The sequence below is a fragment of the Pithys albifrons genome, chromosome 3 (assembly GCF_047495875.1).
Source record: "Pithys albifrons albifrons isolate INPA30051 chromosome 3, PitAlb_v1, whole genome shotgun sequence".
In the NCBI taxonomy this organism is placed as follows: domain Eukaryota; kingdom Metazoa; phylum Chordata; class Aves; order Passeriformes; family Thamnophilidae; genus Pithys; species Pithys albifrons.
Genome location: NC_092460.1, coordinates 69609491 through 69636748, shown reverse-complemented (window position 1 = coordinate 69636748; position 27258 = coordinate 69609491).

Here is a 27258-nt window from a genome sequence, read left to right as displayed (position 1 = left end):
CTTCACTGCATTTATGACAGAGCTTTTATGTTGCAGGAATTAGAGATGCTGCAAGCACAGTGTAAATACAATTGTAAGCAACCATGGCCCCTGATGGAAACGCAGCAGAGATAAACAAATACATTTTTCAATTATAAAAACCATAATAGAAGAACAGAAAACAGAGAAGAAAAAATGTATTTCTACTGCTAGAGTGTTCCATGATGCCAGGCTGTTGATCAGCAGTAATGGAGCCGGGTACCCAGGCTGTGAGCTGAGAAACACTCTTCCAAATAAAACAGCAGCCAGATGGAGACAGTGACTCACTCAGCCAATAAGATGGAAATAAAGTCAAAGGGAGCACATAATTACAGGTGCACTTACTATTTTGTCAGGACTATCTGGGCAAGGGAAATTGTCTTCAGTTATTGGTGATAGAAATTAAATAATCTAGCTTTAGCTGCTTGAATGATTTTTGTCTTTGCTTCCTCTGCAGTCAAAAGAAAGAGAAGGATTATCCTATCTATTTGGTATAATTATCTTAGGATGGGATTATTGAGTGACTGTATGTTGGAGTAGCTGATAAATTTATCTCAGACTAGTCCGCTATCTTTTAGATGACTAAAACTAGATGAACTGACTCTTGGTGCTCACAGCCACAAGCCATAAGTATAAGGGAGCTTTCCACAGGAGAATATGCAAACAACTGAAAACTGATGAAGTATAAAATGACAACAGCTCATCCCATGGCCACTTCTCTTTTTACCTCTCACAGGTCCCAGGAAATCCACAAAACTAGAATCTTGGTTTTGTTCATAGACTTATTACTGACTGTAGGCAATGCCAAGTACCTGAGAGGTTGGTGTCCGTTTTAGAAAATTGTTTGTGCTGTTCTGCAAGTCTGAGCCATGCTCCCATGCCACCTGGAAGACAAATTTTCTCTTCTAAAGAGAACAGAAAGAGAGACCAGACTCAGACACTTTAATGCGTTGGATCAGATCCTTGAGGAAGAGACACAACACAATATGGTAGGAATCTAAGTTCTTTCTGTACAAGAATTCAAATAAGACACAAATGAAATCTTCCACCACCACCTTCCTTCCTTTTTTAATTTCTAGGCATCTTTTTTCCCCCCTCAAAGCTTTGAGGGGGGAAAAAAGATGCTTAGAAACTCAGTTTCATTTTACAGATGCCATTTACAGAAATTGACTCCTGGGAGAGCTACCCTGTTTTCTGTTATCACCTGATTCTAGTCTTTAATGGGCATGGGACCATATCCTTGAGGAAGAGAGACAATACAATATGGTAGAAATCTTTAAATCTTTAAATTCTTTCTGTAAGAGACTTCAAATAAGACACAAATTAAATCATCCACCACCTCCCCTCTTCTGTTTTTTTTTTTTTTTGGGGGGTGGTGGTGGTGTTTTTTTGTTTGTTTTTTTTTGTTTGTTTGTTTGTTTGTTTTGTTTTGTTTTATTTGTTTTGGTTTTTGTTTTGTGGGGTTTTTGGGGGTTTTTTTTGGTTTTTTTTCTGTGTTTGTTTTTTTTTAATTTCTAAGCATTTTTTCCCCCATGGAACCTTTAAGCGGGAAAAATGCTTGGAAACTCAGTTTCATTTTTACAGATGCTATTTATAGAAATTGACTCCTGGGAGAGCTAACCAGTTTTCTGTTATCACCTGATTCTAGTCTTTAATGAGCATTGGGCTAGATCCTTTAGGATGAATGACAATACAATATGGTAGGAATGTTTAATAATTAAATTACAATACAATAGAATCTTTAAAAAATAAAGTAATCCTTTTTTCTTGAATTTAAAATACCAAAGCATGTTGTACACTGTTTATCATGTTAATAACTTGATGTCAGGAGAGGTGGGGAGAAGTTCTATCTGTTTGCTCTTTACTGTTGTGACTGTGAAAGAATGGACTTCTTTAAATGATATGTAAAGCAGGGGAAGCCTATCAGATTATTCATTTCTGCATTTAAAGCTCATACTTCTGTACTTACTGCCTGCATATGTTGAAAATGCATGGATATGTCCATGCTTGGCCTCATGTATCCAGTTCATAGCATCAGCAAGTATTTTGTAAAGCACGGTGATGAGTTTGAATTTTAAAAGGAATCATTAGGAGAAACAAATAATAGAGTGTTGAAAAGTACGTCCAGAGTTCTAGTATTCACAAGACAAATAAGGAAAGGACAAGAATGTGTGACTATGGATTTTACAACTACAGTCTGTGCAACTATCATTTAGCAAACATTCATTACCATTATTAATAACATGACATAAAATGGGAAACAGCAGACTTAATCCATATACTTGGCAGATATATGAAACAGCAGATGGCACTTTAAATGGGATGGGGAAATACCCAGCAGATACCAACACTGCCCGGCCATAGACCTGGCATTTTTATAAATAAGTGAGACAAAATCTGGACCTAGCAAAGACCTCACATGTATACACTTGTGTGCAATTATTTTTGTGTCTGCTAGGCAGATCATAATTCTGGCTATGACATCCTTTCATTCTCATCTGGGAAATGTTCCATCCATGTTCAAACTGGGGCTGTGCAACACAGACACAAAAAAATCTGCCTGAGAACAGATTACAGTAGAATTTTGCCAAGGGTTCTGCTTAAATCTGTGCCCTCTGTGACCCCAAGGAACTATCTAGTCCTTGCCTGTCTCTTGAAATAAAGCAATGTTACCCACAATGTGTCACATTAAACCAGTCTGTATGGGTGTATTGTGTAGCAGTGTATTGTTCCTAAGTAAGCATTATTTTTAAGAGCATGTTATTAACTGATACAGGTTCATTCATGTGTGGGTGTACTTTGTAGTCATCTATATACTGTAATCTATACAATGTAATACATACAACTGTAAATTTATTCCACTTAATATAATGACCTTATTTTATTCTATGTCATTTAAGAGAAAGAAGGAAATTTAGAAACTTGTGTGATCCTCAACACTGGTTGTGTAATCTCATACATTGCTGAAGACCAAAAGTCATTGGCCATTCCTCTTTTTTAAGTAAGACACATTCAGATGAACATACCTGAGTTATTTGCAGGATGATGTACCACTTTGGAGAAAAGGCTATACTAATAATAACTTTCAAAAATTAAGACAGTTCTGAAGCTGCAGAACCCACTTTACATTTCTTGGGAAAGATCTATTTCTACACCTAGTTTGACCATACCCACTGAAGAAACCTTTGATAGTATAGAATCATAGAATCATAGAATCATAGAAGCGATTGGGTTGGAAAAGACCTCCTAGATCATCGAGTCCAACCCTTGGTCCAACTCTAGTCCATTTACTAGATCATGGCACTCAGCACCACGTCCAATCTGCGTTTAAAAATCTCTAGGGATGGCGAATCCACCACCTCTCTGGGCAGCCCATTCCAATGCCTGATTACTCTCTCTGTAAAGAATTTTTTTCTGATATCCAACTTAAATTTCCTCTGGCAGAGCTTAAGCCCGTGCCCCCTTGTCCTACTGCTGAGTGCCTGGGAGAAGAGACCAGCCCCCACCTGGCTAGAACTTCCCTTCAGGTAGTTATAGACAGTGATGAGGTCACCTCTGAGTCTCCTCTTCTCCAGGCTAAACAACCCCAGCTCCCTCAGCCTCTCCCCGTGGGCTTGTGCTCAAGTCCCTTCACCAGCCTTTTTGCTCTTCTCTGGACTCGCTCAAGCACCTCAATATCCTTTCTGAACTGAGGGGCCCAGAACTGAACACAGTACTCAAGGTGTGGCCTCACCAACACAGAGTACAGGGGAAGGATCAGTTCCCTGGTCCTGCTGGCCACGCTATTTTTGATACAGGACAGGATCCCATTGGCCTTCTTGGCTACCTGGGCACACTCTTGGCTCATGTTGAGCTTCCTGTCAATTAGTACTCCAAGGCCCCTTTCCGCCTGGCTGCTCTCCAGCCACTCTGTGCCCAGCCTGTAGCGCTGCAGGGGGTTGTTATGGCCAAAGTGCAGGACCCGGCACTTGGCCTTATTGAACTTCATCCCATTGGAATCAGCCCATCTCTCAAGTCTATCCAGATCCTTCTGCAGAGTCCTCCTGCCTTCCAGCAGGTCAACGCTCTCTCCCAACTTGGTGTCATCAGCAAATTTGCTGATGATGAACTCAATCCCCTCATCTAAATCATCAATAAAGATGTTAAACAGGACTGGACCCAATACAGACCCCTGGGGAACACCACTAGTGACTGGCCGCCAGCTGGATGCAGCTCCGTTCACCAGCACTCTCTGGGCCCGACCCTCCAGCCAGCTCTTAATCCAGGAGAGGGTACACTTGTCCAGGCCGTGGGCTACCAGCTTTTCCAGGAGTATATTATGGGAGACAGTGTCTATGAACATTTCATAGATATCTAAAGTAAATAGATATAACATATAATTCTGATGAAATGCTGCCAGGCATAGAACAAAAATTTTGCCCAGGCCTGTTCGAACAAGCTCCCATATATAATCTAGATTCCCTTAGTTTTACATGTACACAGCTGTCAAATGTCTGGGTGATTTTGTAGGCATATTTAAAAAACAAAGTTCAGAACTAATGCTAATTTTGTAGATGACAGTGATGTCTATTCCAGAGCAGACAGAACTACAGCTTATTTTAAAATTTACTTTTTGATAGTGTTATGTTCAAACAACTGTTTCTTACTCTTTTGCCACTGTAATCTAGGATCAAAATATTGCAAATATAGAAACAATTGTCTTTTTAAGGCTAAAGAAATCAACATTATAGAAATCAGACTAGTGATATCAGTATTCAATCTCATAATAGCCTCCTAACATTCAGTTCCAGGTCTACAAATTCTTAAATGTTTTGTAGCCTGGTCAGGATTGACTGCCCTTTGTGACCATAAGAGCAAAGAAATCTTTGAAAACTTATGTAGCATTTTGAGAATAGGTTTTCTGTTATACCTGCTAGTCCTGCAGCATGAAGTTATTTCATAGTAGGACGAATTTGGGTAGCAAATTCTGATGTGCTAGTAAAAACACAGAGAAAAAAAATCTATAGCATTATTGGTGATGGAAGTATTCATTTTCTTCAAGGAATCATTTTATAAGCTAACTTTCTGGCCTGGACAAAGCATGCCTTTTGGTGATAGAAAAGCACTAATTTCAGCCTTTCACTTTTCTGATGGATTTTTATTCCTGTCTCTTAATTCTTCTTCATCATTACAGTGTCCTTTGGTAGGTTTTTTATTTGGGTCAGCAAGTAGCCAAATGTATTTGTATTTGAATTCACTCTACAAACATCATGACTCATTGGCCATGCTTTTCTGAAAGTGATGCATTATGAGTAGAAGCACAATGAAAGCAGTGGGATTCAGGGTCAGTTACAGATCCTTACTTGGCACACAAGTCATGATCACTCCCATATGTGTGTAAATACTACCAAATGACCAGTGTTCAGAATGAAGAGAAGATAAACCTGAATAATGGTCTTGGTTATTCAATCTTTATCGGCAACAAATAGGCATGTACAGTTCTCATCTCACTTAATTAGGCTTTGAGAAAAACTTCTTTAAGAATGATGCACAGCACTTTAACATTCTCATGGCTTAGTGTGAGATAATAATGCAAAGAAAAATAGGCTGGAGAATAATGAGGAAAGCTTAAGCTTGAAAATTATACATCTGTTTCACAGCCTTTCTTTCTCAATGGAAAACTGTGTCATGCAGTATGTAATATTCAGGTTAATTTACCACATCATATGATTTTAGTAATTTATATTACGCACATTCTATTTTTCTTATTTTCCTTAATGCTACACAAGAAAAAGATACCTCAATTGTTTTGTGTATACCTCTCCACCCACTTCTGCTGGCAGGAAGAAAATCAATTTCCATCTCCCACTCTGAGTGGAAACCATACTGAGTGGTTCAGAAAGAAACTCCAGGAAAGTAGAGCAAGATAAAATATTAGTTGCCAAATAGTCACAAAATATACTAGACTGAAAAGGAATCACTTCAGAAGAGACTTGAATCTTAATAACTACTCCTCAGATTTGAATCCCCCATGCAGGGCTATGAACTGTACTCTCTTCAGGAGGTAGGTCCATCTTTCTTCAGATGAAAGTGTCATTTCAGTATCTCAGAGGTGAGAGATACCATGTAGCATAGCAGAGACCCATTTGCAAATCTCTGTCTGAATGGCAGGGCCAGGGGCAGCAAACCTACTGCATTGCTCAGGAAAGACCAAGGGTAAGAGCCTGAGACTGATGCAGTGTGCAACTTAGTCAGCCAAGGCTTCATGGGTAGAGGCCTCAGGGCAGACTTGCCAGGCTACTTTTGGTACATCAGTGCATTCAGGGCCCTGACACAGAAATTTCTGCAGATGTCATGATATTTGAATATGAGATTGAAATAACTAAAAATGTCAGCTATGCTACTAAGACCTTTCATTAATGTAAAGAATTTTGAAATGGCACTATGTATTATAAGAAATACATTTAAATTTATTTTAAAATAATCAGCCTTGCAAAAAGATTTGTCTTGAGTAATCTTGTCATAACCCAGAATTAAAATAACAGTTAATGGCAATGAAGGCATTTAACATGTGTTAGGTTTCAATTACTGAACAGAAAAGGAGGTTGATAAAGATTTGGCAGTAAAACAGACCTCTGTCAAGGGGAGTTACAAAGTTTTGGACAGCAGGCATGGGCAGAGTTTAATTAGTCTGATTAATAGATTCTTCATGGAATAAGTGCAATATTGCAAGGACTGTGACAGATAAACCATGAATTCCCTATTCCTGGTCTAATATCCACAACAAAAGTGCATGTGCATCATGAGGATCATTATTTACTTGTGGGGATTTGAAAAAAATATTTTATTAAGCAGTTAAAAGAATGGAGAGACCTTTTTGTTAGTTATGAAGCTGCTTTATTCAACTTGTATGCAGAAGCAGTGTGACCTTTAAATAAGATACAACAAAAACTAACTTTTTTATTTTTATTAAAGTTTAAGGACTCAGCAACATAACTGCAAGACATCCTGATGTCAAACCTAGCATGGCATATGAGACTTCTGACAAATATTTCCTCAAAAGCCATATTGTCAGCAGGACAAAGTACACTTCGAGTTACAAAGAGCAGAAAGCTAGACCTACGCTCCTGGAGACTTTTCCATTACTTTCCTCAGTTACTAGCCTTGAGAACCATCTTGAGAAGCTGCTTCTTCTTCAAATCCCTCCTTAATTACACTTTTACTAAAACAAAGACTTCACTATTGCATAACACCTACTGCAAGAAGGTGCATATTTTGTTTTGAGTGTCACAAAAGAAAAAAAACCAAACAAAACAAAACAAACAAAACTAAACTGGAATCAGGAAAGTATAGGCAACACTTCACCACTTCTTCCCAGACAGGTCTTCTTCCTTCAGTACATTTACAGATTATCTGCCACTGCTCTAAATTTAAAAAAAAAACCCAACCAAATTTTTCTTTTTTTGCTGCCTTTCTGAGACTATAGTGAGAATACATATTAACAGCCATCTCATAGAGGAATGTTTTGTTATCCCTATTAATTTTACTTAGAGATGGACAAATAAGCAGAAAATGTATTCACAGAATGCAATGGATGATGCATTTTACAGTGTTCTGGAATTTACCAAGTATCAATAATATTTGACTATCTATTCTCTGAGATGTTTGAATACAGAAAAGCAAGTAGATGGCGTTTCTTAAATCATATGGGGGAAATAAATCAACATTTATCATTTAACTTAGTTACCAAAAGCTAGACTAGTGCCCATAACAGTATTATGATGTATCTAGCTCAGCAAATGTAGACCCATTCTTTTTGTTTAATGTCTGATTCAGTTTCAGATTGAAAAAAAACTGTAATCTTGTCCTGTATTTTACATTGATATGTTGAAGATAGCCTTTTCCTAGAATTTTTCTCAACCCTAAGGTTCACTGGATTTAAATACCTGTGTCAGTGAGATAGAGTGCAAGATCATGCCAGTTCTGAAATAAAAAAAGGCTGAAAAAAAAATATTGGAGTCAAAAACTGCTCTCCTGAAAAGTCTCTCTTCTTTTTCTGTGTAGGGTGTTTGTTTGCATAAATTTAATAAAAGACTACTATTACCTAGACTGCTTTAGAGGGGCTTATATATAGATATAGATGGATATAGATATAGATTATACCGATACACAGGCTATAAAATACAGTGTCACAGAAATGAGTGTTTCAACTTTATGTATGAACAATGGTTGCACATGACACACATTCTCACTAATCTTAATAGTGAAAGAGAAACTGCTAACATGAAAATCAGACTACATGAAAAGTATTTCACCGTGGTCATAACCATGTATTACAAAAGAAACAGTAGAGGTACATGATACCCTTCAAATGTCACAAATATTCAAATCCTTGGTACTTGGAAATCTGAGTATTCAAACCTGGCCCAAGCTCATAACATTTCCACTGCCTGCAATGGATTCATGACCTCATCTATAAGGGAAGAAATGTTTTATCTCTTTCAAACTATACCAGAAGGAACTCTTACAGAGCATTTACAGAACATCAGAAAACATGTTTCTGGGTAACAAAAATGAATAATTTTATTACAACCCATTTATTCATTATTTATAAATGCATGAAATATAAAACCTTCTTATACAGAATTTTTGGAAATAGAAAAATTTATATTTATTCACTTCAATGCAATTCATAAATGGGACATTTTGATATTGCAATTTAATCAGAAATAAAAAGAGAAAAAATCTGAACAATATGATTCTAGTATGAGAAATTTCATCATAAGTAAACCAGCTCTTTCTTATGGAAAGCAGGATTTTTACAGGCTCATGTAACTGTGTCTTTCATGCTTGTGTACAAGGCCAAGCACAGTTTAATGCTGATCACACACTTATCACTGGAAAACAACTCAGGAATGCATGAAGGCATTCTTTAAACACCCTGTGGAGTGGGAGTGGACAGGTTAAACTTTTAAATCTTTTCAAACAGAAAAAATTTAGGCACTGTAGAGAGCTGAGACAAGAAATATTTAATGTTCACACAACCTTTATGTTAAAGGGTTCCCATATTCTTTGAAGACATATGTCTGGAAAAAAACTCTTGACTTCACCATCACTGATGCTGAAGGCTTGGCTGTTTAACCTTAGCATTTTATTCATTCTCAGTTTGTACTTGAATTATATAATTTGAAAAAGGACCATGAAAATATGATATATAAATCTTTTATATTTATTTTTATTACCACTAGCTAAAATCCATTATTAATTAGAACAATCAAATGTCTTTTCAGCCCCAAACAATGTATAATTAAAAGAAAAATATATTTTCTTTGTTAAATTTCGATTTGGTTCATTAAATAATTACAAAGTATATGTGCAAACATAGAATACATCTTTTTCTCTTACAAGGTAACACAAAATTTGAAAAGAATCAAGCCGTACTTCACTAATCATCACAAGCTTTCACAGTGAAAACTCCATCATTGTCTCCTAGATAAAAGTCTGGTTCCCAACTATGTCATTGTGCATCTATTTCGGTAGAGGAATTAGTCAAGAAGTTATTGAATGGTTGATTTAAAAAGAACAGTAGATATAATTTTTTAGTTTTGCTATATTTAATTTATTTTTTTAATTTTCTATTAAAAATTGTGAATGTGTAGTACTTTTATGCCTATCTTTCACCTTTACAATGGAATAAGGCTCTCATCTACACTCCTGACTATACTGAAGGTTTTTTCCGATGGAAAATATTTGAAAACCTTGTTGCTCTAAGGGAAATAATAGCAAGATGGAAATAATAACTAATAACAGAATAAGAACTGAGAAATGTTCTTCCATAAAGTGTTCATTAAAAAGAGGAGGACACATGAGTTTCTCTTATACTCACTTCATTCAAATAACCTTGAAGTGACTGGAGAGAAGATGAGGGAAAGGCACCCCATCTCACCTAGCCATAGCTGAGGGAGACCAACACAAATAGAGAGACAGACAGTGACTTCCAAATGTCAATTCACTTAAACTCTCTAAAAGAGCACAGAGTGGAGTGAAGCACTGAAAAGTTTAGATGAGATAAATAACTGTGAGACAGCTAAAATTTAGTGATATAAGTTGGTCTTATGAAATGATATTGCTATTTGTCTTGAAGCTCTTTGCATTGGCTTTCTTTGAATTAATAACAGGACAATGCTACAGTGTTATAAAGCAAACACTGAAAAAAAAAGAAACTATGATGTATCTATTCAGGTAGGAAAAATATTTGTGCTTAATATATATTCATTTCCCTCCTAGGGCTTGCTTTTACTTTTGTTGACTTTTCATGTCCTTTTTAAATGCTAAATCAATACAACAAGACATATTTTAAAAAATGCCCAAGAAGAGTATATTCTCATCAAAGCATAATGTGAAAATTTTCATGGGTAATCTGTGTCATAAACTAATAAAATAAACATTACCATTTTGCTGTCCAGAACCAGACATAAAAGAGACTAAAGTCTGCTAAGAACACTGTCATAGTGGAAAATTACACTGCAAGTTAATTGACTAAACCAGTTGCCAGTCTAAGTAGCTCAAAGGGTTCAGGGATTTTTCTTTTTTTTTTTTTTTTCTGGTGAACAGTCATTATTATTAATCTTTTACAGAAAAACAAGCTACTATTTAAATAACCAAATAATTCCTACTTTAAAGAGCTCATAGGCATAGCAAATTGGTACACATATTAAGCAACCTGATGCTTCAGCAATAAGCAGAGAGTCTACTCACTCTGATGGTGCTCAGAAGAAGACTGAGAAGCCTTTTAAACAAGAGTTAAAGGTACTGTACCACTCTCTGAATGCATCATTGCATCATTGAATTGTCTGGAACCTTGCTTATTTTGAAATTTTTTAGCATAAGTCTGTACACAAAAATGTAGGTGACCCAGCTGAGAGACATCAAGAATCAAGCTGCCCAGAAACACAGTCATGCATTTGATTTTTTTTCCTGACATAATTTTCTAAAATTGTAGTAAGTATTTTTTTTTATTATTATTACTATGAAACTGTGTTATTAGCTGTTTTAAGAAAGATAGCTCTGAGTTTTCTTTTTTTCTCATCTATTTTCAGGATGTACTTAACAAGCCAACAACATCATGTGAAGGGTATCCAGAGAACATGATTGTGGACTACAAACACTGTGATGTCTTAAGCTAAAGCAAATAAATCATTTGGCTTGTCAACAAAGACAATTGTTTTCAGCTGACTTTAAACAGAAATAAAGTTATAATGCTTTCATCTAAACCCTAAAATCTAGTTACTTAAAAAAACCCTAACCAACAAACAAAAAACCAAACCCCTAAAAAAACCCTCTCAAGACAGGTCTAGTTAAATTCTTAATGCACTTACCAATTTCTGAAAATTTGGAATTCCAAGTCAACTCTTATAAAACACTCATGAATAAATATAAAGTGGTTTCCTCTAGTTAATAAACAGAAATAGACTGTCCATTGCAGAGGGGTTGGAACTGAATGACCTTTAAAGTCCCTTACAACCCTGGCCATTCTGTGATTTTGTGACACTGTAAAAATGTTCTGAATAAAATACAGGTACCAGACTGTGACTGAGAAGTATAGTTTTTAGTAAAGGGAACCATAGAGTTATTTAAGTAATTAATCGGGACCTAAAAAGCATTGAATCTTAGTAATCATACAAAGGTATCCCATAGATATGAAACTTCAACTTTTTTTTCTCCTGTCATTCCATCGCAGTTGAGCCTAATTTGTCTAGCAATTAACTTTGTGAAGAACTGCAGGGAGAACAAATAGGTAACAGTTTGGCATGTATAAAAGAATCTACTCAATTTTTATTACTCTATTTCCAAGCAGCACACCAGTTGATTGAAGGATCTTTAACAAAGAGTGAATTATATCTTTAGATACTTTGTGGAGAGACACAACCCAGAACCACTGTTTAAAGAAAGCAGTGGCTCAGTGCATATGCTTAGACAGTCTTGATGATAGCAAACGAGTGCTGAAATTACACTGCTACTGTGTCCTCAAGCAATTGATTCTACCAAATATTTGTTTGGAGAAATTTAAAATCATCACATTTGAGACCTATGTCTTTGACATGAACATGGTTAATACCATATGAAGGTAATTTATTATGAACTTTGTGATACTTGAACAAGCATCATCACCCAAAAGCCCTGTTAAATATAGTTATTTTTTTCTAGAGTGACATTTTAGTAGTGCAAGGTGTTGTCATCAATTGAAATTAATCACAGTAATGACATGTTTTTCATTTAGAACATTATTAAAAATTATTTGGATATGGACCTGGAGTCCATTCCCAAGTCAAATGATTTAAACATTGAAAATAGGGGAACAACTTATCTGAAAGGTAGGTCTTACATGCTTTCAGTTTGGTTAGAAAAAGAAATACAGATTGCATTCCAGATCCACATTTGGTTTTATCCAGAAGACTAACTAAATTGTGACTGTTGTTTTGAATGTGACAGCACCATGACCTTGTGACTCATGTAAGCAAAAGCCTTTAACATCAGAAGTATTGCAAATCAGCTGCTATACCTATTTTTCTAGTCTTCTACACAGCTCACATTCAGCAAGATTAGGTGTCCTCATATGATTTTACCCCTAGCCAGGAAATAAGCTTCCACAGCTAAGGGTCATTTCAGGTTCCACCTATATGGGTGGAATATAGGAATTAAAGTAGAACCACCAGTACAGTAAGATGGGATTCAGGGGAACACTAAGGCAGACTTTTTCCTATCATTAAACAATTATTGCAGTGTCATATTCTTCCCTCAGTGACAGGATCTTATTTAGCACTGGAGCTCATGTTATTTGCACCACATTAACCTGGAAAAAGCACTGCTCCCACTCTGGGATTTTTTCTCCTTTGACCAAGTATTATGTTGTAATTTTTTAAAAATTTAAGTTATTTCAAATCCTATGAAACAGATTTGTTTTTCTTTTTTTTTCTTTTTTTTTTTTTTCAAATGCATTTCAGGCTTTCAGTCATTTTGTTGACCCGGCCTCTGCCATGGCTTCTGAGTCTGGCCGAAGGTCCATAGCCTTCAGGCTGCTTTGCTGCATTTCAGTGCCAAAAAAGGGCAGTCTGATACAGTGAGGGCATAAGGGGAAAGGAGAAGCAAAAATTAATGCCAGGAGCAGAAAAGACCTGAAAGAAAGGATTAAATCAGTGCCAAAATGTTGATGGTGTTAGTGCACTATGAGGACAGGAATGGTGGAAGCTGCCCATGGGCCAAGGAGGGTGGACCTCCACAGGCAGGGCCAGTTCTATGACTTCTGGGACCTCAGTCTGAAAGGTCCTGCCCTGCCTACCCCCAGGGACACTATCTCAAGATTGTTTTCATAACATAGGCCTGACATTTTTTCTTTTTACCTTTTTATTTTTTTTTAAAGAAACTGAGACAGTTGGAAATGCTGGCAAAGGACCTATTCAAAGTCAAAAGGTTTGACAGTAAGAAGTAGGACCCATCCTAAAAAGTTTTAGTGTTAAATTTAAGGTCACCTGCGCTCCTTGTATAGTCCCTGATAAGGGACAGGCACCTCATATATACTTTACTGTTCTGGTTCATTGTCCAGTAATTAGGATTTCTGACTAAACTGCCACCCTGGAGAGGTTGTCTTGGACTATAAAAGGAACTTAGAGAGAGAGCTTAGGTAGATTGTGAACTCTCAGGTAGTTAAAGAGGTTTTAAGAGGTTTTCCCAGGGTAGGATTGGCCATTCTCAGTTTGTAGTGGTTGAACTCTCCTGGCATAGGTGCATCTCTGCTCTTTTCCCAAGCATCTGATCTAAAATATCTAGTTTATCAAAGAGATAAGCTGACTGTCTGTCACTCCAAGTGTTTCATTAGTTTAAAAAATATGTTATCCTGATCATATTCTCCAATCAAATAACAAAAATCTGACACTTTCTTAAAAAAATCTGTCAGCAAAATACAAACAGCTGTGTGTATGTATATATGTCTCTTTCTGACACAGAGCACTATAATCAAGCTAAATTTTCAAAGCAGTTATGTCCTTTGAAATTTTAGGCATAATTTCATCTCCTTACTGTGGCATAATTTATCCAGGATGCAAACAAAAAAACAGAGAATACAGAGGAATAAAAGTATAAATTATATTTAAGAGTAGTATTCCTAGAACTAGGAAATAATTGTAATCTTCAATTATCATTTCTCCAAAGAAATATCAAGGTTCATAACTATGTATGCAACAAATAAGCCTTCCCTGTATAAACACAGACTCTAGATCACCCAAAATCCTAAACTCAAAGCCATTAGGAGAGTTAAGAATCATGCATCTTTTAAAGATGATAAAATATATGTAAGCCTTGTTCATCCAAAATGGCAAACTTTGCTTTGCTTTAGGAAACAATCATGAGATTACCTTAAACCATGTGTGTAATTCCAGTGAACTGAATGGAATTCCTCATGATCCTGATGAAATTATGAATGTGTAAAATTAAGGACAGGCTTAAGTGCTGAGAGATGCCACAGAATTCAGTATATTTCAGAAACAGAATCTGAGATGCATTGAAGAGTATCTTTGGCTTGAAATTTTACAAAGGAGAAGTTAATTGTAGTTAAACTCATTACCTCATATATTCAGTCAGAAAGAAAAAAAACAAAACACTTTCAGGCCAAACCCACAAGTTTTAATCCCTTCCTGACCTCTTATGCCTTCCATCTTATTTATTCCCTGAATGCTTTAGACCATTGTTACCAGTATAGTACATCTGAAGCATCCCATAGGTTGCATTCGTGTGTTGTGGTATGTAAAGAAGAAGAAAAAGTGGTTAGAGCTGAAATTCTTTGAGATGGGAAAATATCTTCAGATGCGATTGCAGACCCTGATGCTGGCTTTACCTTCAATAGAAATTGGAAATATTACTATAAGTAGCCCTACCACACTTTGTCCTCAGTTATGAAGCTGATGTTTATTTGAAACAATTTGTCAGCCAATAGGTGGCACTGAAAGTATTTAACATTTATCTAAATCTTCTATTTTCCTTTAGGAGAATTCCCTCAAGTTAATGGTATGTTATGCTCACAAATTAAAAGCCAAGACACATATTGAATAATGTCATTAAAAATATTAAGTACTTTTAAATATTTGGAGAATTGTTGAGAATTTAAACAATTCCCTGGAAATGTGAAAAAGTGCATCATACTACTTGTAGCTTTTTCAAAACCAAATCTAAAGTAGGAAATCCTTTTAAGACCCTGGGACCAATGAAATTCCAGGGAGTAACTAACAGTGAAGTTTAAACTAAATATCTGAGAAAACTGCAGCAGTCCAGGAATCATAGAATCATAGAATCAGTTGGGTTGGAAGAGACCTCCAGGATCATCAAGTCCAACCCTTAATCCAACCCCACTGTGATTACTAGATCATGGCACTAAGTGCCATATCCAATCTCATCTTAAAAACCTCCAGGGTTGGAGAATCCACCACCTCTCTGGTCAGACCTTTCCAATGCCTGACCATTCTCTCTGTAAAGAATTTCTTTCTGATATCCAACCTAAACTTTCCCTGGCAGAGCATAAGCCTGTGCCCTCTTGTCCTACTGTTTGTTGCCTGAGAGAAGAGACCAATCCCCACCTGGTTACAACATCCTTTCGGGTAGCTGTAGAGTGATAAGGTCTCCCCTGAACCTCCTCTTCTCCAGGCTAAACAATCCCAGGTCCCTCAGCCTTTCCTCATAGGACTTGTGCTCAAGTCCTTTCACCAGCCTTGTTGCTCTTCCCTGGACATGCTCCAGCACCTCAATATCTTTCCTGAACTGAGGGGCCCAGAACTGAACACAATACTTGAGGTGTGGCCTCATCAGCGCTGAGTACAGGGGAAGGATCACCTCCCTTGTCCTGCTGGCCACACTATTCTTCACACAAGCTAGGATCCCATTGGCCTTTTTGGCCACCTGGGCACACTGCTGGCTCATGTTCAGCGTCCTGTCAATCCAAACCCCCATGTCCCTTTCTGCCCAGCTGCTGTCCAGCCACTCTGTGCCCAGCCTGTAGCGCTGCATGGGGCTGTTGTGGCCAAAGTGCAGGACCTGGCACTTGGCCTTGTTAAACCTCATCCCTTTGGAATCAGCCCGTCTCTCTAGCCTATCAAGGTCCCCCTGCAGAGCCCTCCTGCCTTCCGGTAGGTCAACACTTCCTTCCAACTTGGTATCGCTTGCAAACTTGCTAATTATGGACTCAATCCCTTCATCTAAATCATCAATAAAGATGTTAAATAAAGCTGGGCCCAACACTGATCCTTGGGGGATACCACTAGTGACAAGCTGCCAGCTGGACACAGCCCCGTTCATCAGCACTCTCTGGGCCTGGCCCTCCAGCCAGCTCTTAACCCAGTAGGGAGTGTCTCTGTCCAAGCTATGGGCTGTCAGCTTTTCCAGCAGTATGCTGTGGGAGACAGTGTCAAAGACTTTGCTGAGGAATTGGTTTATACTGTAGTTTTTGCAAGCTGCATATCAATTTTTTCATTTTCCCAGTTGCTTTCATTTTTGCAATCCTGTGAGGAAATAATGAGGATTTTGTAGTAAATATAATGCAATTTTCCATCACTACAATTCACCAGAATTTTATTAGGACAATCTTTACAAGCAACCTCTTCCTTCTCTGTGGTAAAATAGTTCATAAACTATTCTACGAATAGGGTTAAAGAGATATTTTAGATCAATTTCCATGTGCCTTAACATATTCATAAATAAGCAACTTTGCCTTGTTAAGTTTTTGCTATTTTTTTTTTTGTGAGCAAATGTGATTCAGAAGACACTAAGTATCAGTGTTTTGGCTTGTACTGAGTGTAATGTAGACCTTCTCTGTGCATTGTGTTTCATACCTGCAAGTTACAGTTCCTCCAAGCTTTTTATTGAAAGTTGCATCAAGATGGTGAAGTAGGAGTGACTTGTTCTGAAAAAATATAATATTGTGACACAATACAGAACATAACTCTTCCATTCTCAGACTGTTTCTCTACCATGTTTGTATAGCAACCTGGCTTAAGAACAAATGTAGGCCACATAGGTTTTAGCTATATCAAATAAAATTGTGCAAGGGTTCATCCTGCTGTCATCAACCATGGTGTTGCAGAGGACAAGAAGTGAATAACATTGAAATAAAAGTATGTCCAAAACTGGAGGTTATGTAGGGATGAACAGATTAACTCAGCTGTATGAATGCATCTTAATTACAAGGAACTAAAAGCTTTTAATATATTCCCGCCTTCATCATTCCCTGCCAGCAGAAAATTAAAGTACCTTCAGATTACAAAGCAGTGGAGTACAATAAATTAATGGTACAGCACCAGGCCTCAGCAAGGTATAAGGCTATCCAGCCTCACCTGAATCAGTTCTGGAGACTTAAGACACTGCAGTTGGTAATGAGAATGAATGCATTATATTAGGAAGTATTTCAAGTTAAGACTCAACCCACTAATTTAAAGTTAGGCATTGTTTTCTCTGTTCAAGAAGCAAAGCAAGGAACTAACTAAATAAAAAAATAAAACACAACTAACCAAGGATGTAGCCTTAGCAATACAACTGAAAATGTCATCCTTCTCAGATTACTGGCAACATGAGTGCGTGTGACAAAAAGGAAGACCAATTTTCTGACTATGAATACCTTGCTCAGTTTATTCCTATTACACAATTTCTATAACAATATTAAACAAAGGAGCACTAAGGTATAAGCAAATAGAGAAGTATGAGTGAATGAATTGTTATATATTCCAAAAGTATGGAGTATCACTGACATGTGTAAGAATATCTGCATAACCATAGTCTGATCACAAATACAAAATTAAGTTTAAAATGTGCACATCTTGAAAATACCGTATTTTTTCTATTAAAAATTTTCCACTAAAGATATTATTATTTCCAGATATATACAGAAAAAATCTAGAAATTAAATTAAACATTTTGAGCAGCCTTCAAATAAATGGTCTGCTATTGTCTATTGTTTATTATTTACAATAATTTTGTGGATCAGATATTATGAGAATCTTATATATTTCCAGTTACTTTAGCATCTGAGTATTTGCAAATGTATATTTGAGTAGAATTTGAATAGATCATTAAAAAGTGAGAAAAGGCAAATGCCAGAAAGTCAATCTCAAGACTATGAAATAAACGGGATATAGTATTTACAAAAGTGTCTTCACAAGAACATCCAGAGTCCTGAGGTGATATAAAACCCCATAAATCATGCTCTGTAAATTGCAAAAACCAATTTCTGTAAGAGAGACATATTAAGTCAAGGAATATTGTACAAGCAAGAGGATCATGTACCAGCTGTGACTGGTACACTGGTAGTCATGAACAAAAATAAAATAAATACAAGCATTTCAATAAAAAAGGGGATTGAGTTGTTTTTCTCCATTTATTGTTGAAGCATATACTGCTATGCAAGACAGTAGGACTAGTGTTTTATTCAGCCAGTGTTTCGTTTAGCACACAACCTTGTGATTTAGCCTTGGTCACTGTAGTTATTTCAACCTTTTTCAACAAAATGAAATATAATGAATGTATGCTTTGGAAATCCTCCCTGTCCACCAATACTTTTTAAAGAGTTTACTGATTTTGCTAGTTTTCCTATGATATTTCCTATCAGCAGTGTAAGACAGCTCTTTAATGTCACAGACTATCAAACACATAACAGCCTCCTAAAATGCCTTCAGTCCTCTTGGTAAATATTATATAAGGTATTGGAAATTCTTAAGATATTGATGTGCAAGCTTTCCCAGTTCCATACAAACAACACTTACTGAATTCCCTGCACCCTTTATTCTTCCCAGGTATCCTCCTTCTCAGACATATATAAGCCCCAGAGCACCAAAGGAGCAGCATTCTGAATGTACATCAAAGTTTGCTTGGAATAGTGGTCAGATGCTGAGTATATTTATACAGGTGATTGCATCTCAAGATACATTAATCTTAGGTATATAATTCACCCTGATGGACCTTGAGAATCCTTTCAACAGTATTCTTTGTTCACATGGATTCTGTCATTGAATCACAGTATGTCTAAAGTAGGGGGCAAACAGTGATTTCCTGAAGATGATAATCCATTATTAAACTTCTTATTATGTGTTGATTAAATACTTAATTAAATTCTGAATTTCTCTATAATTGTTTCTTTCTTTGTAAGGAAGTCCTAAGACCACAGCTGATATCCTATACTCAACTCCAGTATGGGATCCTGGTCTGGAATGGCTTGTCCACTAAAAACCATCTCCTATTGAACATGTCATTTCTGGTCTACTTCATGTTCATTTTTGTATAAAGCAGCAGCATATAAAATAAACCAGAACTCAGGATCTGCAGTGCTTGCCTTGCCATACCTGCAAAAAGCACCATGAGAAAACTCAAGGTGGAACAGTAACCAAGTTATATTTACTTTGGATCAATAAAACAGGAATCAACTTGCCATACATAAGTGGAAAATTTGTGGCTTTTTTTTTCTACATATGAGTAAGCTTTTTTAACAAAACTTCATCAGAACAAAAGGACTCTCAGCAAATATTTTCTTTACATTTGTTACACAGATGGGATACCATGTAGAAACCACAACAGTAAATGAAAAAAGCAAGTCCTGGAATTAAATTAGTTGGAGAGGAACTTTGTTTTATTGGATGGTTGGTTGTTTTTTTTCATTTGTTTGGGAATTTTAAAATTTCTTATAATCTTTTTTTCTCCCAGTAAGCAAACTAACCAACTCTACTTGGGCTTGAAAGCGAGTTTAGAAAGTCCAAAGTCATTGTCAGTTCTTGGATATTTGTATCACAAGCAGAAGTCTTCTAGCTAATGAAGGCAGTCAGGTCTTGCTATAATGAGGGAACCAACAAGGCACTGCCTAATGGTGAGACTTGTTAAAACTCTCATTGAAGCTTCACCTGCTGCCAAATGAACAGGCTTGGCAGGCATGAATGAGAGACAGTAGCTATTGTAACCTGTTAGGGCTCTTTATGATGGGTTGATCATGCTCATACAGAGAGCTACTAAGAAGAACTACTGAAAGTAACTGATAAAGATGAGTTTTCACCTTATGTTTCAGTGCATACACTTCCTAACTAGTGGTGGGAAAAATTCAAATTTTAGAATCAGTTGAAATGCAGAACAAATATCAAGCCACAAATGAGTTTTTCAAAGGTCAGCAGCTAGCAAGGCCAGTGCACCTTAAGTTAAGCCTTTGTTTTTACATAGAGTCAACAATGATTAGGGATGTGGGGGGCCTGCAGTATTTCACTGCCTGGCACTATTGCATTAGCTTCCAGGCAGACTGAGGAGGACCAAGACTGAGGCAGACAACAGCTGCCTCATCTTCCTACCTCTTCTTTCCTTCACTATTTTCACCTTCTCTTCATTGGTGTTCTCTTGATATTCTTGTGCAATGATATTGCCTAAAACTGCAGAGTAGAAGCAGCTGTGCCATCTCAACCAGAAAATGAATACTGCAAGAGTTAAGTTGAAAGGTTTGAAGGGAGAAAGAGTCAGGACAACCAACTGTGAATGGCAACAAACAAATGGAAAACAGAAATATCCCATATGATGTACAAACTTAGATGAGGAAACAAGTAAAAGAAGATAAAAGAAAGCAATCATTCTCCTACTTCTGAAACAAGCAAAAAATCCCTGCAAAAAATAAAAAAAAAACCCCACTGTGTAAAATGTAAATTATTATAAAATAATTCATTTCAGTATGTTTTACCCTTTCATTATAAAGCTCCAAGCTACTTCTCAGTTTCACAATGCTTATAACATTCAACAGTTGCAAAATTAAACCCTTGTGAGCCAGGAAATGCCAGAGTCAGTCTCCTACTGGAAGTACATTACAATAGACTCTTCCATGTAACGATCCCACTGACAAGACTCCTCGGAGGGAGCAGTGCTCCATTCTTCAATGTATGGTTTCCTACTCCTGGCCCAGAGTAAGCAAGCAGCTAGGCAACCAGATAATGCGTTAGTCGAGACTTGATCTCAAGTTCTTTGTCAGCAGTTTTGTCTGTGAAATTTCCAGGAAGTGATAATGATGCTTTGAAAATCTCACAGTCCTCTGTGGGCCTCAGTGCAAGCTCAGACTTGTTCTTGACTAAGAGTCTAGATACCCACAGGAACCACGACTGAAAAAAACATGGTTTCTTTCATTGAGTTGCCTAAAATTACATTATAGTTCCAAGGCCATAAGCATTAAATACTTCTCCTGTCTTGTCACTATATATTTTGTAAGTTTAGTAGTGATTCTGTATGTTAGAGTTCTGAAGAGCCCTGATGATTCACTAGGCTTACCAGGAGCACTGAATGAAAGAAAATCCCACCAAAACAAAACACTGTAAGCACACAATACAAAGTTCCATCCTACTACATATGCATTTGGTTAAGGATGAAAATAAACATAAACCCTTTCACTTCCTAACTTTTCTCTACTCATCTTTCCTATCTTAGTGAAACACATGTCTTCCAATTAAAAAAAAAAAAACAACCAACCAAACAAAAACTAACAACAAACCAAACCAAATAAAAATCAAGGAACCATTAAACATACTCCCGATGGTAAAGATCATCGAAGAAAATATTGGCAACTCATCCATGGCACAGCCTGATGCTCTTGGAACTCATAGAAAATATTACAAACTTCTCATCCAGTATGTTGATCTACCCCACAGAGTCAAGTTATGCCATATGTTTCACAGATACTTGCTGGTAAATGGCATACTCAAAACGCAGTCCTGCTCTGGTGCCGAATGTCATGTCACCTGTTCCATATTGAGTTACTAGAGCTTGATAGCAGAGCCATTGCAATTCTTTTACTTGTTTTTAGCTTGAAAGGGCAACAGTTTTCTTCAGCCTTATTCTAGGAGATGGACATTCATTCCAGTGGAATTTAGGCCAAGACAAGTCTCTCAGATGGAAAGCTTCATGCCAGACTTAGAACCTGGCAAAGTTGGGAGAAATTGAAGACATGCTATTGAAACATTTGTGAAACCTCACTTCATAAAATATTTCCAGACTATGTGTGTCCTAATAAAAAATTGTAGCATTTAGAACTAGATCTTTTTATTTCATCTATGTATCAGCAGATTTTTTTTTTCTGTGGGGGAGTATGTTGTTCATGCATGTTTCTAGTAAAATCCAGAATCTTCACACTACTCTTGGTCAATAGAAACAAGCAACCCTCTTTCTACCCAGTCCAAAAAGAAACTGGCACATAGTAACATACATAATAAATAATTAATTGACCAATTTTGAAGTGTAATATTACATCAATATTCACACTTTTTGAATATTGATGTAAATTGGTTTAAATTGACCATATGCTCTGAAGAAGGCATAGTCAGGTGCAAATTATTTTTCTCCTCTCAGCAAGTCCCATTAGTCCTTAGAAGTGATGCACTATAAGGGAAAGCAGCTGTTTGGTTTGCTTAGGGACTGCATGGAAAGACACCTCTAATGTCCTCTGGGAATTTTATTGGAGTGATGAACATGCAGAATAAGCTAGGAATCAGATCTTTAATCAACACTTTACCTTGACTGACTACAATTTTTACTATCCATTTTTCAGTACAATGATCTTGTCACAGGATTATCTATGTCATGTCCTCTTTCTGAGGCCTGTGATTATGTCTACCAAAGAAAATAAAAGAGACTGTGGTAATTTTCTAACCCTGAAACCATATGCGCCACTATGCTCTAGTTCATATTCATCTGCTTAAATACTCTCCTTTCAAAAGGAGAGAGAAGCAAATCTATCTACCATATTTCTGAAATATTTCTATTAGATTGAAACTCTTGCCAATTAGTCATTGTGTTAAAAAATAAATTATACATACAGTCACACAGTAATGCTTGATTCCACAAGGTAATTCTGTTTTATTTACTGGTGTGAACAAACCCTTTAAGCAAAATGAAGACTTTCTCTTGAAGTCTGATTACTTATCTTTTCTGATTTCCATCTGCATATCCATCTGAAGGGCACTTCTCCTTTTCTTTATGAATCAGTGACCAGCTTTCCAAAACAGACTTGTCCTCTTGCCTTGATTCTACAGATAACCCTGCTTAGAAAGCAGTCATCTTTGTAGTGCACTTTAGTCTTGACTATAAATCTAGAATGAAAGTATAGCAAGTTGTAGTATGAGTAATGTTGCAATGTAGTTATGCTTTTATGCTAATTTTGCAATGTTCTTATGTTAAAGTAGGGATTGCACTGTGTGTAATGTGGATAGCTGATGTTTAAAACGGTTATATGTAAGATATTACGCAGGTCAAGGGAAAGAATAACAGTGTGCAGTCAGCTGGAGCAAGAAACAAGATCAGTATCAACTGAACAAAGAAAACCCTGGAGTTTTATACCCTTATAGTCTAAGCACGGGTTAGGAATCACTGGTTCAAGCGGTGTCTCTGAGTGTCCAGTCACCTGGCTGGGCCACAAGTCCCACAAGTTTCTGTGTCCTTTGCTATGCAAAGGATCGTTAGTTCACAGTTTCTTGCCTCCGGCTCCAGCTCCTGCCCCCAGAGCTCAACCTACATCTAGAACTGCAGCTGCACACCGAGCTACCCACCCTGAGTACCCCTCAACAGCAGAGAGAGCAGTAAGATCCTCCTCCCTGAGCCTTCTCTTCACACTAAACAGCCCCAGCTGCCTCAGCCACATAATATGCGTTTTGAATATTAATTTCTAGGTCATTGTGTTGGTTTTAGTTGGGATAGAACTACTTTTCTTCACAGTAGCTGGTAGGGGGCTGTGTCTTGGATTTGTGCTGGAAAATGCTGATAAAACAGATGCCTTTGTTACTGATGAGCAGTGCTTACACAGAGCCAAGGCCTTCCCTGCCTCTCATTTCACTCCACCCATCAGGGGATCTGGGGGTGCATAAGAAGCTGGGACGGGACAGAATTGAGATTGCTTGCCCCAACTAACCCCAGGAATATTCCATTCCATGTGGTGTCATGCTCGGCATATAAAGCTGTGAAAAGAAGGAGGAAGAGGGCAATGTTCAGAGTGATGGCACTTTTCTTTCCAAGTAACTATTATGAATGATGGATCCCTGCTTTCTTGGAGATGGCTGAAAACCTGCATGCTCATGGGAAGTAGTGGATGAATGCTTCATTTTTCTTTGCTTGTGGTCATGGCTTTTGCTTTGCCTATTAAACTGTCTTTATCTCAACCCATGAGTTTTCTCACTTCTACTGTTCTAATTCTCTCCCCCTTCTGAGCAGCTGCTGATGCTTCGTTGTTGGCTGGGGTTAAATCACAACAGTCAATTTTAATCCTGTTTTGTATGCAGGGCTTGTTAGAGAAGTTCTTTTGATTCCTTTCTGAAAATCCATGAATACATCATACAGTAAATGATCAATTAATGTTTTCTTCTTTTCACCCCCACCCATGCTCATAGGAAAATTATTTTTTTACTTTCCCTCTGAAAACAAGGTTGTCCTTAGTCACTAATAAATGCATACAGCTTCCTTTAGCTAATAGCTGTCTCTACATTGTCTGAAAGCATGCATACATTGTATGCAACCCAAGACACATATACATATGAAAATCGACTTCCAACAATAATCTTACCATTTGCATCAGATTGCTAAGGCTTTTGAAGCTTTCCAATTTGCATGACTTAGTGGAAATAGGGCATAAATCAGTTCTTTGAGTTTGCATTGCTGTTTCTATGTGTTACAGGAACAGCAGCTTCTCTTCTGCAATCCATACCAAAAAAAAACCCCAGTTTTGTAAATGAAAGAGAATATGACTGTATTTGCAAACCATTACATATACACAGGGTAGATTCACCCTCCCACCTTGCTTGGTGGGACTCTGATATTCAGACAAAATCAAATACAAACAGCTACTATCACAGTAGCCATTCAGCTTCATAAATGCTCTATTTGTGTGGCAAAAACATGGGTCAGGCTTATAGGAGTTTCACAGAGAAACAGAAATTGCCGGAACTGGCAATGTAAATAGAAACAGCAGGAGGTAATGCTATGAGAATAAATATTGGAAAAGCAACTAGGAAACAGGATGGGGGCAACTAATTTTAAATCTTTTATCCTCTGCAAATATAAAAGCTTGGAGTCATGAATCTCTAATGTACCTAGCTCAAACCTTTCCAGTTACTCGATATAGCTGCCACTAAAAAGTCACTGTGAGAAACCAGATGATTCAGAAATGTGAGAAATGAAAAGTAAATAGTTTGAGAAACATACTTTTTGGGAGGTCAGATGTCTGTAACTGGCTTTATTCTAGTTATCTAGTGAAGTTTGAAGTTCCCAATCTCTCTAAAAGCTACCATCCCTAGGATCTTCTGAGATTCTTCATTGAGGTGCTACTATCATATAATTTCCTAGGCTCTGTGATCTGCAGCACTGGATTGAATAGAATTAATAGGGAAGGAGGGTGAATAACATGTTGTACAACATGTTACCTGCCATACTAAAGATGTCACAATAGGCCAGTGTGGTGAAAGCACATTCGAGTTTCGTACCCAACAGATTGCAAAGAACTGCATTCAGATGTATTCAACATTTCAATCCCCAAAAAAAAGGTACTACTGATTTTATGGGCAGCAAGAATGTGGATTAGGATTCCACTTACAGTGGGAAGAAACCAGAATCACTGGAATTTCTAATTTTAATGACTCTTCTATCAATCACATAAGTAAAACTGACTGATTGTAAATATAATAAAATGTAAATTAAGGAAAACAAAGATATTCAACAATAACTGTAGCTTCTCCTCCCCAAATTTATAAGGCTTCTTCTCCCCCAAAACCCGACGTAATAATTCATAAGCAGTCATTAGCAAAGGTGCATCTTATAGTCTGGAAGTATTTCAATGAAATCTACTAACTCCACTCCCTACTAACACATATACAAGATATGTCTTATACTGGGTGAAATCTCCATTGATGTAGTCTTCCACCTGAGATCATTACATGCTGAGATGGAATTCCACGCTAGAGAGTGAAATTCAGATATAAATACTGAATGTTCAAATCAATTTTAATTATAAAGAGAAAAAATATGGAAAGAGAAGTTATGCTTCAACAGCTGTTGCTATTTCAGCTATTTTGGGGGGGGGGGGATGTGGGGGGTGAGGTGGGGAGAAGGCAAGGAAAACCCCCAGTTTTTAAGTCTTATTCACTAGATGACAACTAAACATTGGATGCTACCCTTCCTGTGTTTCAGGAGAAAAGGATCACAGATTTGTAAACTAATCCAGTCATACGCTAAGACATGCAGTAGAATCATATGTTTGGAAAGATTAGCTGATATAATTAGCAAATAAGGTAAACTATAGACAAAATGAAAAAAAAATCCAAAATATTCATTCTTTGAAAATTCATTATTTACAAACAATATACTAATAACCTCCTACCCATAATAAGCAGGCAAAACAACAATCAGGGAACAGAGGAAAATGACAAGAATGAGTAAGAACTGTAAGGAATGAAAATTTTGCAACCAGAAAGAAGAAAAGTGTCTTTAGATATGACCTCATTCAGCCCCTCAGAAAATCCATAGTTACCCAGAGGATTAGCTTTTGTACAAAACTATAGTGTACATGTTCCTAAACAAAGAAAGGAGCCTGTATCAGTATGCCATAAGTGCTCAGTTACAGACACAACATGAATGGGAGCACTTCAGCAGTGACACTCAGGGACTGCATTCATGTGCCAAGAAAAGCTATAGCTGAAGGTGAATTATAATTTGAAGGCAGGCCTGCCTGTTCCCTCAGCTCCATCTCCATCATCCAAGCTGTGAGGGAGGAATGAAACAATTAAAAAGACCCACAAGCCAAAGGTCCAAATGCTTCATTACTTTTTCAGGCAAACTCAAAAGCCACACACTAATCTCAAACATTTTCTGTGAGAGAAAGGATCTTGAACTGGTTAGGGAATGAAGAAGTACAAGGATGTGAGGTTTTGGTTTTTGTTTGTTTGTTTGTTTGTTTTTAAGCCTGCACTTATTAGCAATAAAAAGAAGTGTATGATCAAGGTCAGAAAAGTAAAGTACAGGGCTGAAAGAATACTGCAGGAAGTAGTACATTAAACAGAAATCTGCTATGAAGACAAACACCTACCAGACGTATCTAGCAGAGAGAGAAACTGCATATGCAGCCAGCTCTTCGAAGGGATAGAATTTTCTTTTTCCCACCTACAGTGCCTTCCATAAATAACTTTCTCGTGATGTTAAAGAAGCCATGGAGCTGCACACTGTGAAGCTCTGTCAGAA